The sequence below is a fragment of the Herpailurus yagouaroundi genome, unplaced genomic scaffold (genome assembly GCF_014898765.1).
Source record: "Herpailurus yagouaroundi ecotype Mexico unplaced genomic scaffold, PumYag 100, whole genome shotgun sequence".
Taxonomy (NCBI): Eukaryota; Metazoa; Chordata; class Mammalia; order Carnivora; family Felidae; genus Herpailurus; species Herpailurus yagouaroundi.
Genome location: NW_024412391.1, coordinates 26,639,581 through 26,658,243, shown reverse-complemented (window position 1 = coordinate 26,658,243; position 18,663 = coordinate 26,639,581). Strand labels below are relative to the sequence as shown.

General features: G+C 41.6%; 1 protein-coding gene across 8 annotated transcripts in view; it reads right to left on the bottom strand.

The window, feature by feature from the left end:
* Positions 1-18,663, bottom strand: part of CTTNBP2 (cortactin binding protein 2) — a 150,147-nt gene that overhangs the window by 98,816 nt on the left and 32,668 nt on the right. The window contains exon 2 of one of the 8 annotated variants that reach the window (XM_040472153.1): positions 11,623-11,697. The exons of the other annotated variants lie outside the window; for them this stretch is intronic. The gene's annotated coding sequence lies outside the window, so the exon portion shown is untranslated. The remainder of the gene's footprint in view (positions 1-11,622; positions 11,698-18,663) is intronic. 8 annotated transcript variants of the gene reach the window in all.

Here is an 18,663-nt window from a genome sequence, read left to right as displayed (position 1 = left end):
CATAAAGATTCTGCTACATCTCACTTGCAGCAACCAATCGATTTGTTCTGGTGTTTTTCAGGAACATCCATTTTTCTCCTGGTGGATCTCCATTCGCCACCTTCTAAACATACGTATCTTTGTTTCTACTTTATCACTTTAATCCTTTCCTCTGGGTTCTGGGAGAACTTCTTAAATTTGTTATGGATTTCATTTTTTATAATGTTGATTTTTCACTATTAGTGCTAAAACATGCTTCAACTCTCCTAGTGCATTTTAAATTCTAACCACTGTCAGAACTGTCATCCTCACTTTACAGAGGAGAAACCTGAAAGGGCCTGAGACAGGTTGTAGAGCCAGGAGGCGTGGAGGCAGTACCCACTCCAGCGATCTGCCTCCGATGGCTATGCTCTCTGTTCCCCAACTCTGCAGCCAGTTCACTCTCCATCACAGTCTGGCTCATCCACCATTCAGTCGCACTCCAAAGTCTACGTTTCCTTGAATTTTAAGACGCAAAGCAGATGGTGTCTAAAAATTACTTTCTAAAATTTACTTGCTTCTCATAATAATTTTGTCAAATGTAGGTCGTTTCTTTGCATTTTAAATGTTAGGTTATCTTCCCTCTTCTTTGCTACAAAATCTTTCATAAGCCTTAGGTTTTTTCTTTTTACTCCATCTTTGGACCAGTAGGAGTTAACCCAGATCTGGTGTTTATCTGTAAGCAGGGCAGGTAGAATCTCTGAGCACCTTTAGTCTCCAGCTGGTTGCCATTAAAATGCTCCTCTAATAGAGGGCAGTGGGCAGACTGGTGCTAACTTACATGGCAGCAGCTCAGAGGGGAGAGGAGAAGTCAGAGCCACAGCCCCGTGAAACAGGTTCCTCTGTTGGGCTCCTCCCGGCAGCCTTGCGTGTCAAGGACAAGGAGTCTCTCTGGCTGCACCTGCCCAGGAGGGACGAGAGCATGTCTGTGCCAACGTCTGTGCTGGCAGAGTATCGGGGGGTGGCACTGATGTCCAAGACAGCTTTCCTGGCAATGCCGCTTTCTAGTGCTTCTCCTTCACACTTGTGGAAGAGATTTCTGGTGGCAACTCCCTAACCTATCGCATAGTCTGCCCTCGCCTCTCCAGATCCAGGTAGGTACCAGTTGGCCGGCTCTTACCAAGTTACAGGTCCGCCTCCTGAAGAGCATCACAGGGTCCAGGAAGTGAGTCAACGCTCATTTATGCCTCAGTCTGGTCATATGATCATTGCATATAGCAGGTATTCCTTTAGGACATGGGTAGTGCAGCAGTGGAGACGGTGGGCTCAGAGATCACACAAAATGGGTTTGATAGACTCTGCCACTTCTGTGTAACCTTGGGCTGTTTATTTTACTCCCCTCGGTCTTTACCAGTAACGAGAGGATAACAGAGGACCCAATCCGGGGTTCTGGTTTTGTTATTTTGAAGGATTAATGAAATAATGCACGTAAGGCACTTAGCTGGGTACCCGAACAAGAGTAAACATAATAATTAATAGCTATCATTTTAATGATGACCACTAGTTCTCTCTTGTTTTTGTCTGTTTTTACATCATTTAGGCTATCTCACTGGAGAAATGGGAAGTTGTGAGTCAGATGTCAAGTGCTGAAATTTCCATTTTAGAGCTGGGGGATTGTCTTCAGGCGTGCAGGCACGCATTTAAAACTCTTCTGTCTCTTCTACTGCATCACACCCCTTAAGGAAAAAGCCCTGTGCCCCTAATTGTGCATTATGCTAGAGCCCCCTTCATGGATGTGGAAGGTCAAGCACTGAGGGTGCACTCATGAAATACAGTATATGAAGTAAAACAGAATCAACACGCTATGGATGGAAATGAAATCGTCATCCAACACGTACAGAAACACACATAAATACAACACTCTGCTGGCAGAGAAAATAATAATGAATTCTTTTAAGAGATGTGTTTTAAAGGATTACAGAGCAGAAAGCAAAGACAGAACAAAATACAATGGAATCCTATTTCAGCATCACCCTTTAACATAAAAAAAATCAGTTCTAATGTAAGTCAAATGATGTGTTCTGAAGCACCACATTTAGAGAATGGAGATACTGTTATGCCATTAACTTTATAAGCTCTGCCCTTATTAATGGATGTGTTTTTCAACTTTCAGGGTAAATTTAGATACCACCATGCAGCCTTAAAATAAACAAATCTGCACAAGCCATTCATTTGCTGAAGTTCCAACTCATATTCTTTACGTTTTCTAAAGCTTCTAGATAATGAATAAATTGGCAAAATTTTCCAACAAAGTAAGTAATCCCACCAGAAAACGTATCAAAGTTTGTGATATTCTGGGGAACTAGCAAAATAGTCATCTGGTAAAGAGATGACTTAGAACACCCGTAAGAAAATATGCTCCCAATGATTAAAAAGAGTATAATTTTATTTGACCATTGAAAGTAAGTGTTTGAGAAAATAAGGCTTCCGTAGTCTGATATTGTCAAGAGAAGCAACTAACCACTCATGGGGACTGAATATTGCTGTACCAAGGACACCAGCAGGAATTCTGCAGTTACCCGCCACCCCCCCCCCAACCTCACTTCATGTATACTGGATCACATTCCTGAGAATTCCCAAATAGGTATTCCCCCCACTTTTGTATTATTCACATCACCATGACTGCACAGAAGCATTTTCTTATTAGGCTTTAATCATCTAGGACTTTTGACTCATAACAAGGGGAAAAAAAAAAAAAAACCCAGCATGAAACATCTTGCCTAAAATGAACCCATAAAGAATTATCCAAACAAACCAGCCAACCTCAGGGGGATGCAAGGTAACTTCCTTGAAATGTTTCAATTATTTCGGGAATAATGTAGTTTGCCAATATGATAATTCCGGAAAGGCCTATTTTTTTTGTGCCTAGAGAAATGAAATGTGGAAACAGCAGTGGGTGGGTGTGGGAACACTGTTAACATAACCAACCCCATCCAAAAATTTTTAAAGTGAAAAACAACGAAATAAAGGCAGTGTCTTATCTGCTGGGGAGAATATAACACATAATGTCTGTGGCAGAGGTTGTGATTAAAAATTTTAAACACAGTCCTTTTCATAACCTAAGAAACATTAGTTGGCTTGGTTATAATACAATTCCCCAGGACATAGGGAGAGAATACGGGAGAGAGAGCTCTTAGTGCTGAGCCACCTCCCCAACTCCCAACGGAACCAGCCTTGGTCACCGTGGAGTAACTCACCAAACGCAAGAACTGCTGAGCATCTGGAAAACTTAAACAAAAAACTCTTAATATTCTCACCATCTACCAGCTGAAGATGACTCATTCCATATCAACAACAATCACGGGAAAAGGAATGTCAAGGGTTTGAAAGCAGTCTATTCAAACCCTGCCAGTAATTTTACCACCATTAAACGTTCCCCAGTCCTTGCAAGAATGTATACCTACTGCTACTTCCCACAGCAAACCAGAAATCCACTGCAGTTGCCAGAAAAGGACCACCACATAGATCTTGGGGCAGCCCTGGGAGGAAGCAGAGTCCCGGGAGGCAGACGTCCTCATACGCCTGCAATAAACGTGAGCCCATCGGACAGGTGGCAGATGCACAAACTGTAGGTCAGACACCTCTAGCTACTCTTAAGTCAGAGGACCAGGGACCTATGCAAAGGTGAGGGGAAGACATGATCTTGTTCAAGGAACAGATCTCAGCAGGACAAGTGTCATTTGCAGGAATGGGGTGAGAATCCATTTTAGATCACACAACGTTGTCTTCATTGCACTTGACACAAAAACGGCTGTGAAATGCTTTATAAACCATCAACTGTAATGCATAGGTTGGTTGGTATTAACATACAATCATCCATCACAGGCCTAACCATCTCAAATCACATTGGTGAAAATGCTCAACTATTTATGTTTCTGCTAGACCTTTTCTGTTTACATTACACCATTTATTCAATGAGAGCTCAAGTTACGTCTATGCAAGAGCCATTTTTCTCCAGCAACCAGCTTCCCTAGTCCTATCCACGGGGCATTTGTGAGCAGAAAGGGAAGGGGGTAGTATACCTTAAATAGTCTCTAATAGAGAATAAATTATAGAATAGTGTAAATATATGCGACACATTATGAAACAGTGAACTGTGGCATCTCTTCCAAAGGAGTTTAGACCAAGATGAATGGCAATCATTTCCTGAGTCTCCAACACAATTTATGACTGGCTATGATCAATTTCTGAAAAGAGTAGATATGAACTATATGTTTAAAATCTATTCTTGTAAGAATCCATTTTTTCTTCTCTAAGCTATGCCACCCACTTTCTCACTGAAAGTGGAGCATGAGTCTGAAAGCCTCTGTGGCCTCAGAGCAGATGACACCACTCATCTGTGTAGGTGGCACATTACAGGGCTCACTGGAACTTGCTGCAGGAAGGAGATTGGGACCCTGCCATTCCCACCCCCTCTATCCTGGAACAGCTACTGAAGGCATCTGTTTCTGTCCTTTAATATCTTCAGTCTCCCATTAATATTCATGGAGAACACAAGGATAGTAAAAATAACAGTTAGGATGGGACTGAGGTCATCACTCTCTGCCAAAACATGTCAGTTCTTAAAACACTGATCAGTTACACAGAAACGTTGATCAGACAGAACTAAAGCCTGTGGTCACAGTCCCTCAGCCAGAGTAGACAACATTACCATTCACACTAAAGGCAATCATGACCTTTCATCCGAATGTCTGTCCCTTATATACAAGATGACGATGCCATTAAACTTCCCAGAAGACATACATCCGTACAAGCAACTGGACTAGGAATGGGGCATCCACACACACTCTTTTACCCATTCCTGGGAGTGCCTGTCTCCCCTCATCTGGCTGGCCAGAAGGAAAGGCCTCGGGTATAATTTAACCTCCTCTGTGCTACAATAAATGTTCCAAATAGGAATCGCAACCACAGACCTGGTTACAAGAGCTTCATGCTCAAACCAAGTGACCTCACTACACACCAATATTCATAAAAGAGAAGCTGTCAGATACATATGAGGCATCATGATAATGTCTGAGTGGACTTAGTATAGCCATGCATTTAGCAGATCGCTCTAAAATCATATTGTACTTGCCTGTGAATGTACAGACTGTTTTGCCTGCGAAGTCTATTTTTAAATATTGGTACAAGGCACTTTCAGCTGTGTTTGAAAAGTAAAGGATAACATGTACTTGAGATTAAGCCTGTCATCCACAGAAACAATTTCTACTCTATCACATATAAATAACAGTATCAACAAAGAGTCCACCAAAATGACAAAAGCAAAATCAACCTTTGTAAGAAAAAAATTTTAATAGCCCATTCCCAAAATAATACTTTTTGAAGCTGATTTAGTATGAACAGTCCTAATTTTATTATTTCCCTATGTTAAAATGACTTTAAAAGATTTCACACACAACACATATGATGTACACAACATGCAACCAAATTATTTTTCTTTCAAGGAAGATAATCAAATAAATGCACCTGTAAAGGTGATCTAGGTTATAGTATTTTTGCCCTGGTTATGTTGAGTCACAAAATCATGCTAGGAGGCCAAGAGCAAGTGCTCCATGGCTATCTTCTAAGGACAAGAAATTCATCAGCACCATGACAGACTAACAGTCTACCCTAGGATTCATAAGCCCATCAGCCCCTATCTGAGTGGAAGGCCCAAAACATACTGAAACACACTATGCATGAAGTATTCCTATTCCTTTCCTCTCTTTGTCAAGAACTAGATTTGGAAATAAGAGCAAAGAATTAGAAACCAAACATATAGCCACTGGACAAATACTGTCTTCAGAGCTGATGCATTATTTGGAGGGAGAAGAGACCCAGGAAGGCATTAGAGCCACTAAACAGCTAAGAGTTTAGCAAAGCATTGGACTGTTCTTCCTTCATCACGAAAGCTTGTCATAGAACAAACACCACTCTTCTTTGGCTTTATGGCCTAGAAGGCTGCCTATTCCTCACAGGAAATAAACACTTCTCAGTCTGAATTAATTGAAAAATGTTTTTGTTTCACGAAGTAGTAATAAGAACTTACATTTGAACTACTCTTTGGGGATAAAGAGTCTGGATTACTAAATGGTCAAAGAATCCTACTGGTTAGAAAAAGGCTAATGATGTTTCCACATTTAAGTTTTTTGGGTTTTTTGGTAAGATATAATTCTAGCCATGGATGAAATATTTATTGGTTATTACACTTTCACTTTTAATTCAAACACTTAGAAAAAGAGAAAACATAAAAGTGGCTTATTTAAGACTTTAGTCCTCTGTATTCAATCAGAACATTGCCAGTATCCCAGAGCACCTGAATCATGTGGATAAGCAATGGGATCAGAACTCACCATTTCTTGGGGCGTCTGGGTGGCTCAATTAAGCGTCCAACTTCAGCTCAGGTCATGATCTCACGGTTCGTGAGTCTGAGCCCCACATCAGGGTCTCCACTGACTGTAAGGAGCCTGTTTGGGATTGTCTCTTTCCCTCTCTCTCTGCCCCTCCCCCTGTCCCTCGCTCTACAAAAATAAGCTTTAAAAAAAAAAAAAAAAAGCAAGCAAGAAAGAAAAGAGCTCACAATTTCTTAATATCCTTGGCTCGAACAGCCATTACCAGAACGCTCCCTCAACATCCTCATGTCCTCAGACTTTACCACAACTACAAAGAGACCGCATTCTCCCCTAGTTCATCTTCCACTCCCCAAGCACTGTTTCTCTCAATCCAGTGGAAAGCTCATGTTTCTTCAGATGCTTCTTCAGTTACTTCTCTACACAGTAATAAGCGTGGGTCCATTCAGCATCTGCCATCTGTGCTCTCTCGGAATGCTGAGCAATGCTAAAGCACATGAATAGCTCACTCTGAAGCCAGTACACATTTCAAGCCTCCAAGCTCACCTGGGTCCAAGGAGCCAAGATCACTATGGGTTCAGTGAGTCACAGTGGTAAGAAGGAGGCCTATCCTCCAACGTGTCCCTGGTTTCATGGTGGACATGCCAAAACTTCTCTAGGATCCTAACTCACCGTTCTCCTCCTTGTGACATTCACCTTTGCTTTCCTCTTCGTATTGTGATCTCTTCCCAGTAATCTCAAAGTTCTCCATTATTACCTTTCTCAAAGGAAACTGTTTCTTTGACCTTCTAAAGTTGTTAATCCCATCTATGCCTCACCTTCCCTTACTACTTCCTTTTATCCCCAAGCACTACAAATGATCCTCCCTGACCAAAACTACCTCTTCCAGAACCTTACATCCAACTGCCTGCCAAATAGGTTACCCTGGGTGTTCCAGTAAGGCCAGAAAATTCATCAAGTACCAAACTGAACTCTTCATCCTCTCCCCTGGACACCTTTACCTTACATATTCCCTGTCTGGGCTGTGGTACCACCACACTACAAACTCACCTGAGTGTCAACAGAAAAACCACTTTCACTCCTCTCGTACCCACAGCCAGTCAGTCCAGGCTCATCATGGCTGCCTTGCAAGAATTCCTCATATGTGTCCCCTCCCAACTATCCCAGCCATCATTGCCTTCCTCTGGCCCCTTGTCACCTTCATACTAACACTTGCAACAATCTCCTGCTTGGTCTCCACACCTCTGTCTCTCCAATCTTACTCTTTGCTCCTAAGAAGGATTACTCCAAAATGCAGGTGTAAGGAACTGATCAAAATCTGTCCAGAGTTCTTATTACTTAACAATAAGGCCCAAACTTTCATGAAGGTCCTCCATGATCTGACCTCTTATTCTATCTCTACTCTTATTTTTTCAATGTTTATTTATTTTGAGAAGGAAAAAGAGACAGAGAGAGAGAGAGAGAGAGAGAGAGAGAGAGAAAGCAAGCAGAGGAGGGACAGAGAGAGAGGGAGAGAGGGAGAGACTCCCAAACAGGCTCCGCACCACCAGTGCAGAGCCCAATGCAGGACTCAGTCCCACAAATTGTGAGTTCAGGTCCTGATCCAAAACCAAGAGTCAGATGCTTAACTGACTAAGCCACCCAGACAACCCTCTACTCTCCTTTTTTACATACCAGCACCCACCCTCCTCCTCTTTACCTCCTAAGATTTCTAATAACTGCATTTTCTTATTTTCTGTATTCTTCATATTCTGGCATCTAGGGAGAGAGATTCCTCCCAGAGCTAGCCAGTTGTTAAAGACAGCCCATGACTCTCCTGTGACTGTGACCTCTAGATGCAAACCAACCAATGCAGGGCCCATGGCCCCTCTGTCTGCCTCCTTTAGCAGACTCTCACACATGCAGCCACTCTCCCCTGCCCTAACCATCACCCCCCGGCCAGGTACAGCCAGGTACTCAACAAAGAGGGGCAGTCTCTCCACCCTGGAGCCTCCTGAAAGTATTCATAAGTCTGCTTACCTTGCCTTACCCATTCCTTCCCATGGAAACCACAATGAAGACTTCTTGTCCATGCTTTGCCTCACTCCTTCTGCCTCCAGACTGATCCCGGTGCTTCCCCATGTGGCCCTGTCTGGCAATGCTGGGCCTACTTCTAGGGACCAGAGTATAAAAAATTCTCCCTCTACGACAGTCATTTCCATGTTTGTGTCTTACCACATGTGATTAAAACAAATCCTGGGTTAATTTTTAAAACAAGTTTCAACTACAAAACTATTTACAAGGCCCTGACTTCGCTGTGCTGTTGCAGGTCTCTGTGTATATAGCCTGTAAGTTGTATTCTTCCTATGAGAGCCAGTTTCTAGTGTGTCTTTCTACGTGAAGCCTTTTCTGACCCCCCCTCCTCAGTGCCGAACCCCCCTTTGTGCCCCCACTGTACAATGTGTGTGGCTCCTACCCAAACATTTCTGCATCACCACAACTGAGTTATTTGCTTCAAACTCTCCCCCTTCCCTCTCCCCTCCAAAGCCAGGAAGTCAACTACAAGGAGACTGGGCCATACTTATGTTTATCATGAGCACTGACCTTGTATACAATAAACAATCAATTCTTTATGAATTTAAACGTACATCAGTAGTGTCAGTACTGAATAGACCAGCTTTGCTGCTTTGAAATCGAGCACTCCAATTAAGAATTTCCAGCTAGAAGGAAAAACGTTAATCAGTAATATCTTTAGACACAATTTATTCTCATTTAAACTATACCCTGTCCCCCCCCCCCCCCAAAAAAAATACAAATAACATCTTAATGATGGCCCAACCAAACGGACTGACTTTGGAATTTATTTTCCTAAATATATTTGGCTAGGGGTGTGTGATATAAGCTTAGAATAAACAATACGGTACCTTTAAAAAAAAAAATGAGAAGACAGTCTGATTCTGAACCAGGAAATTATGCTGATTTCCTTTTTATCTTCCTCCTTAAGATTCTTTTATAATTCACTCCAGTTAGGAAATGATACAAAGCACAGATCTAAACAAACTGATTTCTCTTCTCTTCCTTATGAAAGACAATTTAAAATTGGTTGAATTGGTTGCTTAGAATTCAAGGTAAGTACCTAGTCTGAGGCAGAGTATTTATGTCAATTTATAAAAGAACTATAGTAAAATTAACATTTAAAAATGAACAAACATTACTTTTTCAAGTGTTGATCATAAATATCTTGACATCTGGAGAAATCTCACTCAGACCATTCGACTCTACTGCTTTCAGCACGTGATGAGTTGCCATAACTTGTTCTATTTTATTTTGAGCACAAATACACAGACTAATTCCTTGGTCCACAGGGAAGGTGCTATGTTGGGTTTACTTATGTCCTCAAAATAAAATAATTCTGGCCCTTCAAAAGCTACACAAGCAAAAAAGGTTGAGGCTTTGTTTATTTAGAGGTGCCTCTTGGAAATGCCTCAAGTTATATAACAGCGATCCAGTTTTCCTACTCTCCTCAGATAATTGCCAGCATCAATAAAAGGAAAAACGGCTTACTGTCCTTACTTCCTTAGGTGGAACTGCGAACCTAAGCAGGCCAGCTGTCATGCATGGATGGACGCTCTAACCAACAAGCCTCCCCACGGAGGGGCAGCTAAAGTGGCGTCAAAAAGTAGCTGCAAGAGCCACCTTCCCTCTCAGCCCCAAGGTCAGCACAGTAAGTTATCAGTGTGTCTTGTCCACATGAAAGACAGGTACACCAACTCACAAGGCTCACCTTGCTTAAGGCTAAAGGGTCTGGTCGAGCTTTTGGAAAGAAATTGGAGATTCTAGAGATGCAAAGCCACCTAATTCAGTCCCGAATGGACACTCTGGTTTCCAACTGCCTGGATTTGAATTTTGGCGGTAGAATTTCCTAGCTCGGTGGCCTCTGCGAAGTTGCTAAACACCCTAAGCCTCAGTCTCTCATGTGTAAAACCGAGATTATAATACCTAGGTCATAGCCTCGTTGAAAGCTTAAGGAGATACTTAATGTACAGTGCACAGCATGTTGACTGACACAATGACCAGTGTTCAGTACACTGAACACTGTCACACTTACACACTCAGTGTGTCACACTTACACACTCAGTAAGAGAGGATAAATTATATACCACTTATAAATTACCCAGGCTAAATCTAGGCTGCAGCATTGGTTAAAGGAGGCTTCATTACTAAGACTGATGTTCCTACTTCTTCCTGTTACTTCAAGTTTTAAGCTCAGGTCACATCCTTGAATTAGCAAGCTAAGAACTACTGCTAAAAACTTTTAAAGACTATTTTTTAAAGCACTCTTTAAAGATTCGCAGCAAAATTGAGAGGATGGTACAGAGATTTCCCACCCACCTCTGCCCCTACACATGCATAGCCTCTCCCATTACCAACACCTCCCCTCCACCAGAGTGGTACATCTGTTACAACTGATGAACCTACACTGACACATCATCACCCTAAGTCCATAGTTTACCTCAGAGTTCTCTTGGTCTTGTACATTCTACGGGTTTGGACAATTGTATAACATACATCCATCATTATAGGGTCATACAGAGCAGTTTTGCTGCTCCAAAAGTCCTCTGGGCTCCACCTAATCATCCCTCTTCCCCTCCTCACTCCTGCCACATCACTGATCTTTTGACTGTGTTGCCTTTTCCATAACGTCATAGACTTCAAATCATGCAGTATATAGCCTTTTCACATTAGCTTTGTTCACTTAGTAAGATGCATTTAAGGTTTCTCCACATCTTCTCATAGCTTGGTAGCTTATTTCTTTTTAGCACTAAATAATATGCCATTGTCTGCATGTACCACAGCCTATCCATTCACTACTGAAGGACGTCTTGGTTGTGTCCATATTTTGGCAGTTATGAATAAAGCTCCTATAAATCCCTGTGCATGTTTTTGCGTAGACATAAGTTTTCAACCCTTTTGGCTAACTACCAAGAAATGGATTGCTGGATTGTATGGTAAGAGTATGTTTAGTTTTATAACAAACCTCCCAACTGTCTTCCCAATTGGCTGCACCATTTTGCATTCCCACCAGCAGGGAAAGACAGCTCCCGCTGTTGCTGCACATCTTCACCAGCATTTAGTGTTCTCATTGTTTGGACTTTGGTCATTCCGATCGCTATGTAGAGCTGAAATTTTTATCATTTCATGGTTTTTTTTTTCCTTCACATATTTCTCTTTATAAAACTGAGTGATCTTTAAGAATACTGAGAGGGTTAATAAATGTAATTCTTGTAGAAGGTACCTTAATCCTCCAGTTCTACCAGCGCTGTACTTTTCAGAGAAACCAGGGCCATTCTTTTGCCTGAGAAGAGTTAACCTGAAGAAATCAGAGTTGAGAAATGGAGAGAGTGAGACTAAGTGCTGACCGACATCATTTGAGTCCTTGAGTCTAGCTAGCCATTCCTAAAAGCTAGACTTACTCCTGTAACTTTTCAATTACATGAGCCAATATATTCTTGGGAGCTATTTGGTTTCTGTTCCTTGCAACCCCCAAATTTGTCAATAACAAAGCACTAAACTCCACACTTTTGTAATGACAATACCAACAATTACAACAAAATGGTCACTTGTTAACATCTGTAAGCCTAATAAACTTTAATGTCACAACCACTAACCCTCACTGACAGATCTTTCCAGATTCTTTCTGATTTCTGCTTCTCCTCTCATGGTACACCCTGGCTACCTCCTTTGCTCTTATACTCTTCCTGTCATTTTCCCTGACCAATCTCTCTACCAACTACCTCTATACAAAGGATGGTCTAGAGGCACCAGAAAGGTGGCCATCCACCTAAGGCTGTGGCCAACAAGGTCCCCTTTCATCTGACCTTTGCCTTCTCAGCCCCACCCTACCACTTTATACCCTAGTTGAGGCCAGCCAACCTACGAAGACGATGACAGGAACAAATCATTATTTAAAATCAGGAAATTTGGGTGTAGTTTGTGATATGGCAATAGATAACTGCAATATTGGCCTAAGAGATACAATTTCCTGAGGGGAGATACACAGATTCAACCTAGAGGTAAGTACCACATTAACAAGTTGCTCAGTAGCACTGAACAGTTTAATGCTTTCTACAAATCCTCCAAGCATCACAGTCCATTCTTGGTGTTAGCAACAATCATGGTGAAATGGGAAAAGACTAGACTCTGAGCCTAAAGACCAGAGTTCAGCCACTAAGACAACTGGAGTGTTAACAGTGGCTCCAGCTTCCCATTTAGTAAAACGGAGCATGTTATAAAGAATGCATAGCACAAAACATGAGTATGGTGTGTAAAGTTAACGTTATTATTAAAATAGCTGTATGTGATATCTGATGTCTTGTTTGAGGACATACCTTGGACCACAGGCAATCCTTTTCCTTATACACTATTCAATCATTACAGAAGGAACAGGAAGAATTTTAAAAATTCATTCACATATATTAGTTCTGCATTAATCACAGGCCCAATATTTGAAAACTCTCCTACTTATTAAAAGGATTTATAGATCTGAATTCAATCTTTTTTTTCCCCCTCAAAAAATGATCAGCTATTTAACAAGTGATCTAGCTTGAAAAATGTACTATTTCATTCATTTCAGGGGTTCAACTATTATATATAGCCTTTGATTTTGCCCTTACAAAAATATTAATGAAAACAGTGGCATATAAGATACTGAGAGAAACCTGAATTAGGATAAAGATTTCAGGACTTACTTCTCTAGACTTGTTCTTATAAGTCTTTTTAATAATATGCATTTATGTAGCAGCTGGGAAGCATTGTATCATTTTATTATTCAGAATTTCTTCACTTCTTTTAAGAGTTTTCTACGTTTTTGCTTAATAATGTATATGAACATTCCAAATGGGAGCTTTAAAAAAAATCCTCCAAAATGCAATTTCCACAGGTTCATGGTCATTTCCCAGAGAAACATTAAAATTCATTTTAAGGCCTTCTCTAAACACCTACCTAAACTAAGAACCTACCTATTATTCTCTTGGTACAAAATCTCATCACGATTAGTAATTTTTTCCCACAATATGTTCCCCCAACCCCTCACCCTGTCTACATCATGAGAGCCAGGTAACCATTAGCTATTACTATTAGAATTTACATATGTAGCCTCATTAAATCCTGGCAACCATATTAAGATGGTTATTTATACCCCACTTGTCAAAGTGGTAAATGAGATTTAAGGAATAGGAAGACATTTCCTAAAGTCTCACAGCTAATAAAGGCAAAGTCTGGACTTAGTTCCAAAGCTCTGTATTAATATCACAGAACTGCCTTAATAGAGCATCTGGTAGGTTAGTAAAATCCTCTAGTAACAGCTAAAGGGATCACAATAAATGAAATACTTCAACACACTTATGACAAATCACTATGTTTAATGTGCTAGTAGGTTATTCGTTTTAAGGGGATTCAAACACTTTAGCCTTGTTTTTATTTTTTTAATGTTTATTCACTTTTGAGAGGGTGAGAAAGAGAGGGAGGGGGAGAGGGAGGGAGAAAGAGGGAGAGGAAGAGAAGGAGAGGGAGAGGAAGGGAGGAGGAAAGAGAGAGAGCGTAAGCAGGGGAGGAGCAGAGAGAGGGAGACACAGAATCTGAAGTAGGCTCCAGGCTCTGAGCCTGATGTGGGGCTTGAACCCACAAACCACGAGATCATGACCTGAGCTGAACTAAGATGCTTAACCAACTGAGCTACGTAGGTCCCCCCACTTTACTCTTACTAAAGTGCTCTTATGAGCATTCTAGCCACACAGTGTAATAAAAATGCTACTTCTATCTCAAGAAGAAATAAGGTCAAACCTCTGACTTCAGGAGTCACATGGCAGAGCAGAGCCTGGTCCTGGTTCTTCCTTCCACTCCAGTCCTATTAGTGACTGGACCCCAGCCACACAGCCCCACCCTACCATACCTCAGTTTGTCATCCACAGCACAATACCTCAGGTCCCACCAAGTAACACATCTTTACTTCTACGAAATCACCCGAAGATGGTTTTAAAAACAGCCTTTACCCATCAAATATTTTTATGATAATTAACTCCAATAACAAATTACATTGACCAAATCATCAAATTTAATTAACCTCAACTTCTAAAGTTACAACTCAACCTATTCTCCTGATTCCGAAAGTTTCACTCTAAGTTATGTAGAGTATAAAAATTAACACACACATTATACATGTGTATGTGTATATATATACACACAAATATATACACATACATACATGATGTTCATACATTTCATAAACAGGGCATATTTTAAAGGTTTTGAAGACTGAGAAGCACAATACCATAACTAAGCAACACAAGTTTATTGAACCCATAGGCTTTTGAAACATTTCTAGTTCCAGAAATAGCCTAGATGGGAAAAACTACCTTTTGTGAAGAGTAGAACCCTGGGTCACAACCAACTCCTGTGTCAACGAATCAAGGGAGAAGGGCTATTTCTGATTCCCATCAGCATCCCCCAGCACCACAGTGGGGTCAGGCACATCACGAGATCAAAAATGAATAAATAAGTCCTTTCCACCTCCCGAACAATGACCTCCTCACACATGTAAACTATTAGCACACAGGTGCATAATCTATAAGCACATCCCTGGGACGGTGCAGGGTCATCTTACATGGTTATCGCTTGCTTCGGTGGCAGAGTATGGTTCTAGTTCTTTGGAAAGCAGTCTGGAGTTCTCCTGTGGGCAATTATTTCCATTGCCACTGGGGAAAGCTGTGTTTTCCAGCAGGAAATGTGAATTATGAGGATGAATGCTAAGTAATTGAGACTGCTCAGTGTGGGGTCCAGAGGAACAATGGGTGTAGGCAGGACACAGCTGAACATGAGCAAGCTATTTTTCAAAAGCCAATTATCTAACCAGCAGTTCTCCAACTTTTTGGTCTCAGGATTACTCTTAAAAATTATTAAAGACCCAAATAACTTGTTTATGTGGATTATAGCTGTTGCCATTTATCTTATTAGAAATTAAAACCGAGAGGGGTGCCTGGGTGGCTCAGTCAGTTAAGCATCCGACTTTGGCTCAGGTCATGATCTTGCAGTTCATGAGTTTGAGCCTTGCATCAGGTTCTATGCTGACAGCGTGGAGCCTGGAGCCTGCTTCGGATTCTCTCTCTCTCTCTCTCTCTCTCTCTCTCTCTGCTCTCCTATCTTTCTCTCTCTCTCTCAAAAATAAAGACGAAAAAAATTTTTTTAATTAAAACTGAGAAAATTTAAATCTATTAACTTATTTCAAAACAGTAAATCCACTGCATGTTAACATAAACATGTCTTATGGAAAAAATCACTACAGTTTCCAAACCAAAGTGAGAAAATGGCATTATTTTATATTTCTGCAAATTCCTCTAATATCCTTCTTAATAGAAAATAGCCAGATTATCCTATCTGCTTCTTCATTTCATCTGTTGCAATATCATATGTCACATCAGCTCTGGAATACTCCCATCTATACTCAGGACAGGATGAGAGTGGAAAAAGATAATAATGTCTACTGTTATTACAAAAATTGTTTTGATCTCTTGGACTTAGAAGGTCTTCAGTTTCCTTTCATCTTCACTCTTAAGTCTTCCGGAACATTTCTGCCTTGTACCAGTTTTGCTACAGAGAATGAAGAGCCCTCTACACCCACTTGTACCAGAAAGTTAATGAGAGAATAGCAACCCTCAAATATCAAATGTCACAGTAGTGGTAGCCTCAGGACCCTAAAAGGATCGACATCTCTCCAAGGATAAAGTAAATCTCAAATACAAAGCTAAGGCATTTTGGTAGAACTTTTTCCCCACCAGAAATCACATGCATCTGACTTGGGCTCAGGTCATCATCTCATGGTTCATGGATTCACCCCGCAATGGGCTCTCTATCAGCGCAGAGCCCACTTCGGATCCTCTCTCTCACTCTCTCTCTCAAAAATAATTAAGCACTTAAAAAAAATGCATCTGTATTTCACAGGGGACAATTTGGAGTCAATCTAAATCCATTCATTCAAAAACAGTGAACAAAACAAAATCCCTGCCCTCACAGAGTTTATATCCTCGTGGGAAAATAAAAACAAACATGAAAATATGTTAAGCATATAAAAATACATAGCATATGAAATGGTAATAAATGCAATGGAACTAAAGAAAGCAAGAAAGGAGGACAGGGCTGCATGTGATATGGACAGTGGTGAGAATTTAAAATAGGACAGTCAGGGAAAGCCTCATGAAGATGACATTGCAGCAAAGACCTACAAAGGGGAGGGAGAGAGCCACAGGTCCATTCAGAAGAGCTTTCCAGGCAGGGAAAACAAATGCAAGAGCCCCAAAACTGGGCAAGGGGGCTACAGAGGAACAAGCAGGGGGGGGACTAGGAGAGAACAGTAGAGATAGGAGTCAGGGGTACCATGTAGCCCTCAGGCCACTGAAAGGCCACTGCCTCAGAGATGACGACCACTAAGACTGTGAGCCTAAGGATGACATACCTGGTTGTAACAGGAGCACTCTAGCTGCTCTGGAGAATACAGACTATGGTGTGGCCACTGCAGAAGTGAGGGACCAGTTAGGAAGCTGCTGAAACAACCCAGGCAAGAGGGTTTCAGCCGATAGAATAATTATGCCCAAGGAGGTCCTAATCTCTGGAAACTGTGATTACCCTACCTGGCAAAAGGGACTTTGGAGATAGGGTTAAGTTAAGGATATTGAGATAGGAAGCTTATCCAAGATCATGTGGATCCTTGAAAGAGGGAAGCAGAAGTGTCAGAAGCAGGTGTGATTATGGAAGGAGAGGAGGGAGGAGAAACTACTTACTATGCAGTTGGCTTTGAAGACAGAGGAAGGGACCACAAGCCAAGGAACACAGGCAGCCTCTGGAAGCTAGACAGGACAAGGAACATTCTCTCCAACAAACCCTCTAGAAGGAACTGAGCCCTGACGACCCATTTAACACTCCGACCTCCAGAAGTGTAAGCTAATAAATTTGTGTTGCTTTTAAGCCACTAAGTTTGTGATAATTTTGTTACAGTAGTGCTATTAACTGTGTCCCTCTAAAATTCATATGTTGAAACCTAATCCCCAAGGTGATGACATCTGGAGACAGAGCCTTTGGGAGGTGACTGGGTGAAGACGGTGGAATCATCATGAATGGGAGGGCTCCCTAGCCCCTTTCTACCATGTAGGGTCATAAACCAAGAAGTGGGCTCTCACCCAACATTGCATCTTGATCTTCGACTTCCCAGCCTTCACAAACGTGAGAAATGTTTGTTGTTAAAGTCCCCCAACCTATGGCATTCTTGTGATAGCTGCCCAAATGGACGTAGACAAACAACAGGAACCAAAACAGATTACTGTCAGTGGAGATGGACAGAAGCAGTCAGACTCCATCTTACAGAGCCAACCAGATTTGCAGAGAGGTTGGATGTAGGTATAGGAAAAAAAGAGGAACTAAGTCTTACTCCAAGTTGTTTTGTTTTCTTCTCCTGGCAACTACAAGAATGGATGGACTTTCAGTTGGGATAGTGTTAGAAAAAAAGCTGATGAGATTAATACCAAGGGAGAATGGAAGAACAAGGGATGGCATCAGCTAGTAGACAACTGTTTCAAGGAGATTTGCTGTAGGGGAGGGGGGAGGGAGGTGACACAGAAGCGGGGATAATTGCTGAAGAGGTCCCTGAATATTCGAGAAGGTACAGAATCAGGTGTACAGTGGCCAGGGGAACCTGAGCCCAGAAGTCTGCCCTCAGTGAGAGGAGATATGAGTATGTGGTACAGATACCAGTGAACGGAGATGACCGTGACAGAATATGGAAGTCTGGATTGCTTCTGGCTCTCAGTGAAATTGAAAGCAGCTGAGAATGAAGCAAAGGGAGGAGGTGAAGGAAGGTCTCAGAAAACAGAAGAAACGTGAAACAATCTAGGGGAACAGGTGAGTTAAGTGTTAAGAAATGTGATATAACTGCCACCCAGCACAAAGGGCCCATAAGAGGATACACCTGTGAATTTAAAGTGAGCCCAGCCAGCCAGGTCGAGCCTCTCCAGCCTGTAGAGCCCTACTTGTGTGGGCATGAAATAGGCAGAGAGTTGAATTTAACACGTATCCGGTTTTTGCCAAGTGAACTGGGCAAACTGAGAGACCCAGGGAATTGGGGGGGAATCTTCAAAGAAGGAACTGCAACAGTACCTCATGAGGTCTAAGGTGGTGGCATTTCCGACCACTGACATTTCATGTTAAATCCATAATGTGCAGTGATTAAAAACCACAATGTTTAAGAGCATCTGGCAATATGTCTACAATGTATTATGAAAACAGGTTGCCC